The sequence below is a fragment of the Hyperolius riggenbachi genome, chromosome 10, assembly GCF_040937935.1.
Source record: "Hyperolius riggenbachi isolate aHypRig1 chromosome 10, aHypRig1.pri, whole genome shotgun sequence".
Lineage (NCBI taxonomy): Eukaryota > Metazoa > Chordata > Amphibia > Anura > Hyperoliidae > Hyperolius > Hyperolius riggenbachi.
In genome coordinates, this window is record NC_090655.1 from 10,584,395 (window position 1) to 10,597,860 (window position 13,466).

Consider the following 13,466-nt stretch of genomic DNA (forward strand, 5'->3'; position numbering starts at 1 on the left):
GGGTGCCATGTCAGCTGCTGGTGTTGGTCCACTGTATTTTATCAAGGGCAGGGTCAATGCAGCTAGCCATCAGGAGATTTTGGAGCACTTCATGCTTCCATCTGCTGAAAAGCTTTATGGAGATGAAGATTTCATTTTTCAGCACGACCTGGCACCTGCTCACAGTGCCAAAACCACTGGTAAATGGTTTACTGACCATGGTATTACTGTGCTCAATTGGCCTGCCAACTCTCCTGACCTGAACCCCATAGAGAATCTGTGGGATATTGTGAAGAGAAAGTTGAGAGACGCAAGACCCAACACTCTGGATGAGCTTAAGGCCGCTATCGAAGCATCCTGGGCCTCCATAACACCTGAGCAGTGCCACAGGTTGATTGCCTACATGCCACGCCGCATTGAAGAAGTCATTTCTGCTAAAGGATTCCCGACCAAGTATTGAGTGCATAACTGAACATAATTATTTGAAGCTTGACTTTTTTTGTTTTAAAAACACTTTTCTTTTATTGGTCAGATGAAATATGCTAATTTTTTGAGATAGGAATTTTGGGTTTTCATGAGCTGTATGCCAAAATCATCAATATTAAAACAATACAAGGCTTGGAACTACTTCAGTTGTGTGTAATGAATCTAAAACAGAGGTCCCCAAACGTTTTGGGTCGAGGGCCGGGTCAACATACTTCCGACCGCTGGGGGGCCGGAGTATACATAAAATGATGTAGAAGTCTTTGCGGGCCAGACAGTAAAGCATACCCAGGTGACAACCTGCAGTCCAGTTGGACAGGTGTCACCTGATGTGGAATTTGATTGGAAACCAGCGAATTACTGCTTTCTGGCTTCCATGTGGATGGGTGGTGCCAGCACTGCTATTCTCTATGCGGACCACCAATATTTAAAGATGTAGCTGGCAGCATCTATAAGTAATACATTTTGTTTGTGGGGGGCCAGTAACAAAGCCTCAGGGGGCCACATTTGGCCGGCGGGCCTTAGTTTGAGGACCACTGATCTAAAATATATGAAAGTCTAATGTTTATCAGTACATTACAGAAAATAATGAACTTTATCACAATATGCTAATTTTTTTAGAAGATCCTGTATATAAACACGCTCCAAAATATCTGCCATTTACATATGACATGACTTTACACCCCTCTTAAAAATTCTACAAGGGCCCTTTTCCACTGGAAGGGATGGTTCAAACTATGAACGATTGCACTCACTGTAGCGTTCCGATTTTAACAAAATATAAAACGTGCTCCCTGTCAGGACCCTCAGTGTAGGTAGGTAGCCAGTTATAAGGGCCCCCAGTATTAGTAGCCAGGTATAGGTGCCCCCAGTATTGGTAGTTAGCTACAATTGCCCCAGTATAGGTTAGCCAGGTGCAGTTGCCCCCAGTATAGGTTGGCCAGGGACTTTCTTCACTTCCTGTTTCTGCCTGGTGCTGTCCCCAGACTTCTGCCACATGAAGATGATGCCTCACTTGGCATCATGGGAGGACCGGGCCTGCTCCCTCTACCATTTTTAGAGCAATTTTTCTTAAAGGTATGTGCAAAAATGCACATTCCTTTAAAAAAGTGCTCTGAAAATTGATTTGCAAAATTGCAGTCACAAGGTGCTTAGCGATTGCATCTTGTAGTGTGAACTAGGCAAAGCTATTTGATCAGAGTCAAGTTCTTATTACAACATAGTTTGTAAGCTCACAAGGGCAGGGACCTCCTCCTATTGTTTCTTATTTTGTTATTTATCATATGTGTACCAATTCTAGTGATATCTTAAACGACACATTAATTATGTAAGTATTTATACTATAAGTACAGAGTCTTGGACTTCTCATGTACCGGTATATCTGTTCCCAAATATTTGTTTTGTAGTATGTACAGCGCTACGGAAGATGTTGGCGCCACATAAATAAAAAATAATACATTTCTAGTGTAATTTCCATTAGCGCTTTTAAATCAGAACAAACAATGATTTAATTGGTCAGTGTTTGATTTATCAACCACTAGATTCATTCTATTTTCAAAAAGCTACAAAACAAATTTCAGCCAATCCGGAGTAAAATCGCAAAATGTAAATGCAATTTATTTACTGAAGAACAACGCAGGGAAAATCGCAATCGCAAGAGAAATAGTTCTAAAAACGTAATTGCATTGCAAGCATTCGCTTTTTGCGTTTTTTTGGTGAAAAAGGGTCCCAAAGCCAACCTGTATTTAGCATAAGTCTGTGCAATCGTCCTGCCCCGGCTCTCCTGCCACAAGACAAACACACTGCACACTATGTGAGATTAGCCTAAGCCATAGACCCCAGTGGTGGCCTGAAATTTCGCATATGCAAAATTTTGCATTGAAATTTGCAATTCCGCATTGTAATCGTAATACAAAATTTCAGGGAAAATCGTACGTACCTTCGTATGTAATATTTCAAAATTTCACATCATTTTTCACGAAATTTTGCATAATTCTGTGCCGACTTTAGTGGTCAATTCCAAAACCTCCATACCTGCTATTGCTACCAAACTTGAGACATATTTTAAGGAGAATATTGGGTACACGTAAAAAAAAAGAATTTTTCAAAAAAGACGTAGTTTTTGAGAAGATCGAATTTTAAAAATGCGAAGAAAAATGGCTTTTAAACTGTCATTTTTCTGAGTTGAAAAAACACTTTTTTCTTTGCATTGTTAATATTGGTTTCCTCAAAAATTACAATGTCTTTTTTGCCTTGTACCCACGATTCTCCTTAACATATACAGCAATTTTGGTGACAATAGCATATATGGGGGCTCTGCTATTCACTGCCAAAGTCGGCACAAAATGATGCTAAAATTATGAATGACTACGAAATCAATTAAATGTACATATAGGCGAAATTGCTAAAATGTACGTAATCGTAATTAGCTGATTAGGATCATCATTGATAGACCCTGGACAGCAGATCACTAACTGAAGTGTGATTGGATTAGCTGCATGCTTGTTCAGGTCTGTGATCCAGATACTACTAATGCATGAAGGATCAGCAGGGCAGCCAGGCAATCTGCATTGTTTAAAAGGAAATAAGTATGGCAGCCTCCATATCCTTCTCAATTCAGGGTCAGATGTCTGAAGAGAGCTTATATCCTTTGAGCATAGAGATCTGTACAAGCATCTCGGGACAGACGTGAAATTTTCGCTGGACCATCTGATGTCTGTGGTAGGTTGTACAATCCAGTTTCGTTCTATCAGCGATTATACAGAAAATGCTGGATGGAATAACATCGGAGTCTTCCAAACTCTGCAGAATAATGTCTGGAGAAGGCTGCCCTCTGCTGGCCATCACACAGCTCTGCACTCCCTCTAATTGAGTTACTGTACTATCCTGACAGTGACCAGGGGCAGGGCTCCTGCAGTGGTATTATTATGATCTATTTACATACCGTTTGTAGAACAGAACAAATATGAATGTTTTATCTATAGCAGCCAGGCAAAACCTATTCTCCCAAGGGTGTAGCCAGAAATTACTGGGCCTCGCTTTATTGGATGCCTCACACCAATAGCCTGGTACACATTCAATTTTGATTGGTCAATTTTACCATTTCCGTCTAGTACAAGAGCGTACCTACACAATCTGATCATAGCATTCAAAATCTGATGGCCCTCCTAATACATGGCTGATCACTTTCAGATCCCTGAATGAATGAAGATGTTCTCAAGTGCCATCTCCTCAGAGGATCTGTGAGAACACACATCAAGAAATGCTGCCAAGGCAGCCAGCTAAACTTTTAGGCCTTGTACCCATTGCTTTCCGTTCGCGTGGCTGTCCGTGTTGGGCGATTCTTGACACTTTTCTATTAGATTTCTGTGCGCTGGACTTTTTGTTAAAGTGAACCAGAGACGAAGCACCCTCGTGTATTTTACCATATATATGGGCTGGTGCACACCGAGCGGCTTTTTGGCCGTTCTTGCAGCCGCTTACACTAGGGTAATGTGTGTGTGGTGTGGGGGGCACACCAGAGCGGAATGCGTTTTGCAGAAACGAATCCTCCCGGGGTGAGGTTTTTTTTGGATTGCAGAGGCGTTTCTGCCTCCAATGTTAAGTATAGGAAAACCGCAAATCGCTCTGAAAACCGCTACATCAGAGCAGTTTGTCAGGCGGTTTTGTTACAGAAGCTGTTCAGTAACAGCTTTACTGTAACAATATATGAAATATGCTACACTGAAATCCGCAGCAGCAATCCGCAAAACGCTAGCAAAACGCCTCATAAAAAAATCTGCTAGCATTTTGCGGATCTGCTAGCGGGATTTGGTGTGCCCCAGGCCTATCAGTGGGAACATTAGAGAAAACACCTACCCTGCTGTCTGTTTCATTTTTAACTGTTCAGCTTGCTTCCAATCAGCCTTGATGAAATCCCCGACTGAGCATTCAGTCTGGCTTTGCTATAATGACTCAGCTATAATGATTCCTGAGCAGAGCCACAAGGGGGCAGGCTTGGGCTTAGAAAGACATCACAGAAGACAGACTCAGCTATAATGAGTCCTGAGCAAAGCCAGACTGAATGCTCAGTCAGGGAGTTTATCAGGGCTGCTAACAAGCAGGCTGAGCAGTGAAGGATGAAACAGAGAGCAGGGTAGGTGTTTTCTCTAATGTTCCCACTGATATATATGGTAAATACATGAGTGTGCTTCGTCTCTGGTTTACTTCAAGCGCTTTTGCAGAGCTGTTGTGTTTTTTCACTTCCTGACTGCACAAAGCAATTTTGTGTGCGTTTTCCCTATACCTTCCATTGAGGCGGTATCGACTCTAAAAATGGCCCAAGCATCGCTTATCTGAGCGAGACGGAAACAAACAGCTCAGATGTGAACTTTCTCATAGAGAAACATTGCACAAGCACTTTTAGAGTGATTTTGAAAATCGCCAGCGCTTTAAAAAATTTCAAAAACGCCCCTAGTGTGAACAGGCCCTAAGTGTCCGCTCTCATGGTCTGCCGTGCTCTGACTGCAGCCTAGGGAGAAAGCGTTTTAACCATAGGCTATATGGGAAACATCCTCCTGCCCTGTGACAGAGGCGCTCTGCTTGCTATAAGGGCCCTTTCACACCAGAGGGCTTTTTCGGCGTTTTAACGCCACGGCCGAAGTTGGCGTTTTCCTAGGTAAAAGAAAGTCCATAGACTTTCATTTTACCATTCACACTAAACGCCACGTTTTGGAGCGTTGCGTTTCAACGCTCCCAGGCGCTTTTTCTGGGCCTACCGCGGCGTTTCTCATTACAATAGATTGTAATGTATAGGCGTTAAAACGCCTTCAAAACGCCTTGAAAACGCCTGCAGCCAAAACGCAGCGTTTTAGCCTTTCACCGCTGCCTGTAGTGTGAAAGAGCCCTAACAGAATTGCTGTTGTTTATCCCGTTTATTGCCTGAAGAAGTGGGCTGTGCCCGCGAAGCGCGTTGCATCCTTGGTGTATCTTCAATAAATGTGTATTTATTTATTTAATCACAGTCCTTGGTGTCTGCTTTAACAGAGGCAAGTCCACCACTTCCTCCCAGCAATTTTTAAACATTTTATGTACTTTTATTCTACTGGCGCCTCTGTTCACCTACCAGTATATTCAAGTCCACCCCAGGTGGAGAAGTGATCTACCCTTTTTCTCCTATCTACAGAGAGCGACTTCTTAATCCTGAGTCAGAACAGGAATAATCTCCTCACTTGCCTGTACAGTGGTTACCTGAGCGGTAACCCATGTTTGTGAGTATTACCATCTCACTGTCTCGATTATTCAATCTGTCTGGACATACTACACCATATTGGGCTCTCAATTTCTCTTCAATTGTAGTATCCACCTGCCCAGGTACAATCACAGATCACAAAAGAGTGCTGCCCGCTTACCACAATGGATCCGTTGCAGACTGACAAGGGTGAGCGGAGCCTACTTATAAAATAGGATCTGTTCACTGTCAGTTTTCCGATGCGATAAAACCGAGAAGAAGGAAAAAAATCAGTTTTTCTGCTGAAGTGGGAATTGAGCCATAAAGTGCTTAACCTAGATCCTTAATCCAGCCTTGAGAAAGGGGGACCGTGTACGGCCCCCGAAACAACTGTTGGAATACATTGTGGAAACTGGCACAATAAAGTGTGTGCTGTAACTTGTGGTGTGCAGAGAATATCTGCAAACTGTTCAGTTGTCTGACCTAACCCCAAAATATTCATCCCAAATTAAAGGCTCCACCTGCTTTAGAACATATCCAATTTGCTAGCTCTTTTATTAGGTAAAAATGACATTTCTGACAGGGACCAAAAGGCTTTGATTAGCCTGACTCTCGGATAAGCACACCAGCCTGCCCGAGTGGAATTTGTGTTAATAACTATGGGATCTTTTTTTAACCAAGATCCCCCCTACTGCAGATTCTGTGGAGTCATCCACAATTCTAGAGAAGATAATACATCATTTGAAATCCATGATCGTCTTTTTAACCCTCGGTCGTTTTCACTTTATGCATCCTAGCAATGTTCACCTCCCATTCATTAGCCTATAACTTTATCACTACTTATCACAATGAACTGATCTATATCTTGTTTTTTCCGCCACCAATTAGGCTTTCTTTGGGGGGTACATTTTGGTAAGAGCTACCTTACTGTAAATGCATTTTAACAGTAAGAATAGGAAAAAAAAAATTCATTTCTCAGTTTTCGACCATTATAGTTTTAAAATAATACATGCCTCCATAATTAAAAGTCACGTATTGTATTTGCCCATATGTCCCGGTTATTTCACCGTTTAAATTATGTCCCTATCACAATGTATGGCGACAATATTTTATTTGGAAATAAAAGAGCATTTTTTCCGTTTTTGCATCCATCACTATGTACAAGCTTATAAAAAATAAAAAAAAATCATCTTTACATAGATATTTAAAAACTTTAGACCCTTAGGTAAATATTTGTTTTTTTTTATTGTAATTTTTTTTTTTATTATTGTACAGCTTGTACAATTGGCTAGCTGACTTGGGGGTTGATTCACTTTGTAGGACGAGATCCCCGCACTTTGGCCCAACAGGCTGCCTGTCAAGTGACAGACAGCCTGTTGGACCCAAGTGCGGGGATCTCATCCTACAAAGTCACTGGACCTGACCGGGTCTAGGGTGGGACAATTGGAGCGGCCGTTAGTTTTGGGGGGAGCGCGAGTAAATTAGTAGTGCATGCTACAGCATGCGCAGCTTGAGCGGTGTAGCTTAGTGAATCAACCCCTACTGATTTGTGTGTGAGCCAGACGTAGTCATCAAAAGCCACATCTGTCTCCCGAGCCATAGGTACCCTACCCCTGCTTTGGAATTATATGGGTTTCTGCATAAATTAGTCATAAACTGTGATCTGATCTTCATCTAAGTCACAACAATAGACAATCACAGTCTGCTTAAACTAATACCACACAAATAATTAAATGTCTTCATGTTTTTATTGAACACACCATGTAACCATTCACAGTGCAGCTGGAAAAGGTATGTGAACCCTTAGATTTAATAACTGGTTGAACCTCCTTTGGCAGCAATAACTTCAACCAAACGTTTCCTGTATTAGCAGATCAGATGTGACTGTTTCAGTTCAGCAATATTCTTGGGAGGTCTGGTGTAAATGGCTTTCTTGAGGTCATGCCACACAGCATCTCAATGGGGTTGAGGTCAGGATTCCAGAAGGTGTATTTTCTTCTGTTTAAGCCATTTTGTTGTTGATTTACTTCTATGCTTTGGGTTGTTGTCTTGTTGTAACAACCATCTTCTGCTGATGGACAGATGGCCTTAAAGAGGCACTATGGCAAAAATGTTTTACAATTTTAAATATTTTCAAACAGACAAATAAGAAGTATGTTTTTTCCAGAGTAAAATGAGCCATAAATGACTTTTCTCCTATGTTGCTGTCACTTACAGTAAGTAGTAGAAATCTGACAGAAGCGACCGGTTTTGGACTAGTCCATCTCTTCATAGGGGATTCTCAGCAAGGCTTTTATACTTTATAACGATATTCCCTAAAAAGGATTTAAACAATGATGCTGGCCAGCTTCCCTTCTCCCTACACAGTTTTTTGGCAGTTGGACAGAGCAACTGCCATTCACTAAGTGCTTGTGAAAATAAATAAATCCCAGAAAATCCCCTATGAAGAGATGGACTAGTCCAAAACCTGTCGCTTTTGTCAGATTTCTACTACCTACTGTAAGTGACAGCAACATAGGGGAAAAGTAATTTATGGCTCATTTTACTCGGGAAAAACATACTTATTTGTAGGTTTGCACATATTTTAATTTTTTTGCCATGGTGCCCCCATTTAAGTTCTCCTGCAAAATGTCTTGATAATCTTTGGAATTCATTTTTTTGTTGAGAGCAATCTGTCCAGGCTCTGACACAGCGAAGCAGCCTGAAACCACGATGCCCCCACCACCATACTTCACAGTTGGGATGAGGTTCTGATGTTGGTGTGCTGTGCCTCTTTTTCTCCACACATTGGGCTTTATTCACAAAACTTCTCATAAATGATAACCTTTCAGCACATTTACAAGCAAAATAATCACTCAGATAAGTTGATCCTGATTAACTTCATTTCAACATTACTTTTCTTAATTATATTTTTGCTCTTTGGGAGCTTAAAAATGTAACATAGAAAAGGTGAAAACAGAGGAAAAGGCTTCGTGAATCCTGCCCATGGTGATTTTCTTCCAAACAACTCAACGTTTGTTTCTTTGGACAGCAGTGGCTTCTTCTGTTGTATCCTTCCATGAACTCCATTCTTGTTTAGTGTTTTACGTATCATAGATTCGCTATCAGGGATGTTATCATATGCCAGAGACTTTGGTAAGTCTTTAGCGGACACTCTGGGATTCTTCTTCACCTCATTGAGCATTCTGCGCTGGGCTCTTGCAGTCATCTTTGCAGGACGGCCACTCCTAGGGAGAGTAGCAGCAGGGCTGAACTGTCTCCATTTATAGACAATTTGTCTCACTGCGAACTGATGACCTGCAAGGCTTTAGGAGATACTTTTATAACTCTTTCCAGCTTTATGCAAGTCAACAATTCTTAATCATAGGTTTTCTGAGACCTCTTTTTGTCGAGGCATCATTCACATCAGGCAATGCTTCTTAGGAAAAACAAACCCAAAACCTGGTGTTTTTTTATAGGTCAGGGCAGCTGTAACCAACAGCTCCAATCTCATATCATTGATTGGAGTCCAGCTGGCTAACGCCTCATTCCAATTCGCTCTTGGAGATATCAGTAGTCTAGAGATTCCATACTTTTTCCACCTGCACTGTGAATGGTTACATGGTGTGTTGAATAAAAACATGAAACCATTTCATTATTTGTGTGGTATTAGTTTAAGCAGACTGTGATTGTCTATTGTTGTGATTAAGATGAAGACCATATCACATTTTATGACCAATTTGTGCAGAAATCCATATAATTCCAAAGAGTTTACATACTTATTGCTACTGTATCTCAGGAGTGCATTTCTTCTTCTGGTTTTTACTTTGCTTAAAGAGGAGCTGTGAAGGTCTCAGAGAAAAAAAACATATCAGTAGCTAAATATTGGCTGTACTTACATTACATATGCATTTCACAGTCCACGTTTGGATTTCACAGAATTTTTATGTAGTATTTGCAGAGAATGATGCCATGCTTGTCTGTCTCCTATGAAGCCAATTGTGTCGTCATATCCTCCCTGCTTCCTGATGATTCCACTCACAAAAAAGATCCTAATGGAGAACACTACTGTGCAGTGAATATTAATTAGCCATGTGGCTAGGAACAATAGCGGACTCATGCAGTATACGCTAACAGAACATATGCAGTGATTTTTCAGTGCTGTGAGCTTGTGCTGCATTACAAGCTGCTGTAACATGAGCCTGTAACTTCTCACTAGCAGCCGCGGGGAGGACCCAAGGTGGGGAGAAGCAGCCCCAGAATGCTTTGCAGTATGTTATGCGGCCTCTCGTACTTTTAAGAGCTTGGGAATAACAGCCTTGCTGTTCAGCACACATCAAAAGTAAGAGAGATTTTTAACTTCAGTATTGCCTTTTTGGCTTCTTTCTAAACTGTTTAACACAGGAGAATAGAGGTTTAAATTAGCTTTTGCAGCCTGACAGTTACTCTTTAAAGCAAGTCTGAAGTGAAGAAACAAACCAAACCATACTCGCCTATGAAGAGAGAAGGGTCCGGGGTCCTATTGAGCCTTTCCGTTCCTCTTATGCTCCCCTTGTTCCAGCACCATCACCCCCATTAGCTCTGTGCAGCCAGGAGAGGCTTCAGGAGGACGAGGGCTCCCGAATACAGGCGGCTCCACGCACGTGCACCAACAGGAAGGTTCTATAGAATCCAGAGCCTTCCCTCTCCATTAGGAATGATCAATAAGATGCAAAAATGTCCAAGTTTATGCAAATTTATGTACATTTTTATGCAAATAGATGCAGCTTGAAATTGGACCAATGAATTTAAACCCCGGTGGAAATTGAGAGGTCCATTTTCAAGCTGCATATATTTGCATAAAAATGTACATACATTTGCATCAACTCAGGAATATTTGCATCTCATTAATCATCCCTACTTCTTCATAGGTTTTTGTTTTTCACTTTAAACTTGCTTTAAGTCTTTATTTCCAGCAATATTACACTAATGTATGTACACTTTGCATTAGTTACAAGAATACTTTCTATGGGCTGCTGCACACCAAGAGCGGTTCTGAACGTTTTAAAAACGCTTTTGGGCTAAAAACTGCTTGGGTAATGTATTTCAATGGGATGGTGAACACCAGAGGGGTTTGTTTTTTCTCCGAAACGCAAACTCGGGTCCTGCAGCAGATTTATGAGGCGTTTCTGCCTCTATGTAAAGTATAGGAAAGTGGAAAACCGCTCTGAATAGCGCTAGATCAGAACTGTTTTCCAAGCGTTTTTGTTACGGAAGCTGTTCAGTTACAGCTTTACTGCAACAAAATATAAAATCAGCTACACAAAAATTCTCTAAAAAACGCTAGGCAAGTTTAGAAAATCGCTGTAAACATGCCTAGAATCGCTCTAAAAAGCACTTCAAAAACCACCAGTGTTTGTGGATCTGCTAGCAGTTTTTGGTGTGCACTGGCCCTAAAACAGGATTTTAGTTTTTTTGTCTGGAAGATAAACAGTTTTCTGTCAGAGTTCCGCTTCAGTTCTTAACCTAATACATGAATGGGATGCTACCTTTTTCCTTTGGAAAACTAACAACTGATTTAACTAGAACTCAGTAGGTATGGCCAGACAACCAAAAATAAGAATCCTTTGGAAATAAAAAGAGGTCGACAGACCACAAGCCACCGATCTTTAAATTGTCCGTTTTTAACTTGAACCAGGACATTAAGAGCTGTAGAACAAGTGTGGAGCAGCACTCCCAGAATCCATCACTGTCCCTTCACCACCATCATCTCTGGACACAGTCATTGCAACAAAAAACTCAATATCAAGGGTCTCTCCATCATGGTCATCACCATCCTTTACTGGACAAGGTTGTTCCGTGACATGCCAGTACAGATGGTGTCTCTCCATCATGGTCATCACCATCCTTTTCTGGACAAGGTTGTTCTGTGACATGCCAGTACAGATGGTGTCTCTCCATCATGGTCATCACCATCCTTTACTGGACAAGGTTGTTCCGTGACATGCCAGTACAGATGGTGTCTCTCCATCATGGTCATCACCATCCTTTACTGGACAAGGTTGTTCCGTGACATGCCAGTACAGATGGTGTCTCTCCATCATGGTCATCACTATCCTTTTCTGGACAAGGTTGTTCCGTGACATGCCAGTACAGAGGGCGTCTCTCCATCATAGTCATCACCATCCTTTTCTGGACAAGGTTGTTCTGTGACATGCCAGTACAGATGGTGTCTCTCCAGCCTGGTCATCACCATCCTTTTCTGGACAAGGTTGTTCTGTGACATGCCAGTACAGATGGTGTCTCTCCATCATGGTCATCACCATCCTTTACTGGACAAGGTTGTTCCGTGACATGCCAGTACAGATGGTGTCTCTCCATCATGGTCATCACCATCCTTTACTGGACAAGGTTGTTCCGTGACATGCCAGTACAGATGGTGTCTCTCCATCATGGTCATCACTATCCTTTTCTGGACAAGGTTGTTCCGTGACATGCCAGTACAGAGGGCGTCTCTCCATCATAGTCATCACCATCCTTTTCTGGACAAGGTTGTTCTGTGACATGCCAGTACAGATGGTGTCTCTCCAGCATGGTCATCACCATCCTTTTCTGGACAAGGTTGTTCTGTGACATGCCAGTACAGATGGTGTCTCTCCAGCATGGTCATCACCATCCTTTTCTGGACAAGGTTGTTCCGTGACATGCCAGTACAGATGGTGTCTCTCCAGCATGGTCATCACCATCCTTTTCTGGACAAGGTTGTTCCGTGACATGCCAGTACAGATGGTGTCTCTCCAGCATGGTCATCACCATCCTTTTCTGGACAAGGTTGTTCCGTGACATGCAAGCACAGGTGTCTCTCCAGCATGGTCATCACCATCCTTTTCTGGACAAGGTTGTTCCATGACATGCCAGTACAGGTGTCTCTCCAGCATGGTCATCACCATCCTCTTCTGGACAAGGTTGTTCCGCGACATGCCAGTACAGAGGGCGTCTCTCCATCATAGTCATCACCATCCTTTTCTGGACAAGGTTGTTCTGTGACATGCCAGTACAGATGGTGTCTCTCCAGCATGGTCATCACCATCCTTTTCTGGACAAGGTTGTTCCGTGACATGCCAGTACAGAAGGTGTCTCTCCAGCATGGTCATTACCATCCTTTTCCGGACAAGGTTGTTCCGTGACATGCCAGTACAGATGGTGTCTCTCCAGCATGGTCATCACCATCCTTTTCTGAACAAGGTTGTTCCGTGACATGCCAGTACAGATGGGGTCTCTCCATCATGGTTATCACCATTCTTTTCTGGACAAGGTTGTTCTGTGACATGCCAGTACAGATGGTGTCTCTCCAGCATGGTCATCACCATCCTTTTCTGGACAAGGTTGTTCCGTGACATGCCAGTACAGATGGTGTCTCTCCAGCATGGTCATCACCATCCTTTTCTGGACAAGGTTGTTCCGTGACATGCCAGTACAGATGGTGTCTCTCCAGCATGGTCATCACCATCCTTTTCTGAACAAGGTTGTTCCGTGACATGCCAGTACAGATGGGGTCTCTCCATCATGGTTATCACCATTCTTTTCTGAACAAGGTTGTTCCGTGACATGCCAGTACAGATGGGGTCTCTCCATCATGGTTATCACCATTCTTTTCTGGACAAGGTTGTTCCGTGACATGCCAGTACAGATGGGGTCTCTCCATCATGGTTATCACCATTCTTTTCCGGACAAGGTTGTTCCGTGACATGCCAGTACAGATGGTGTCTCTCCAGCATGGTTATCACCATTCTTTTCCGGACAAGGTTGTTCCGTGACATGCCAGTACAGATGGGGT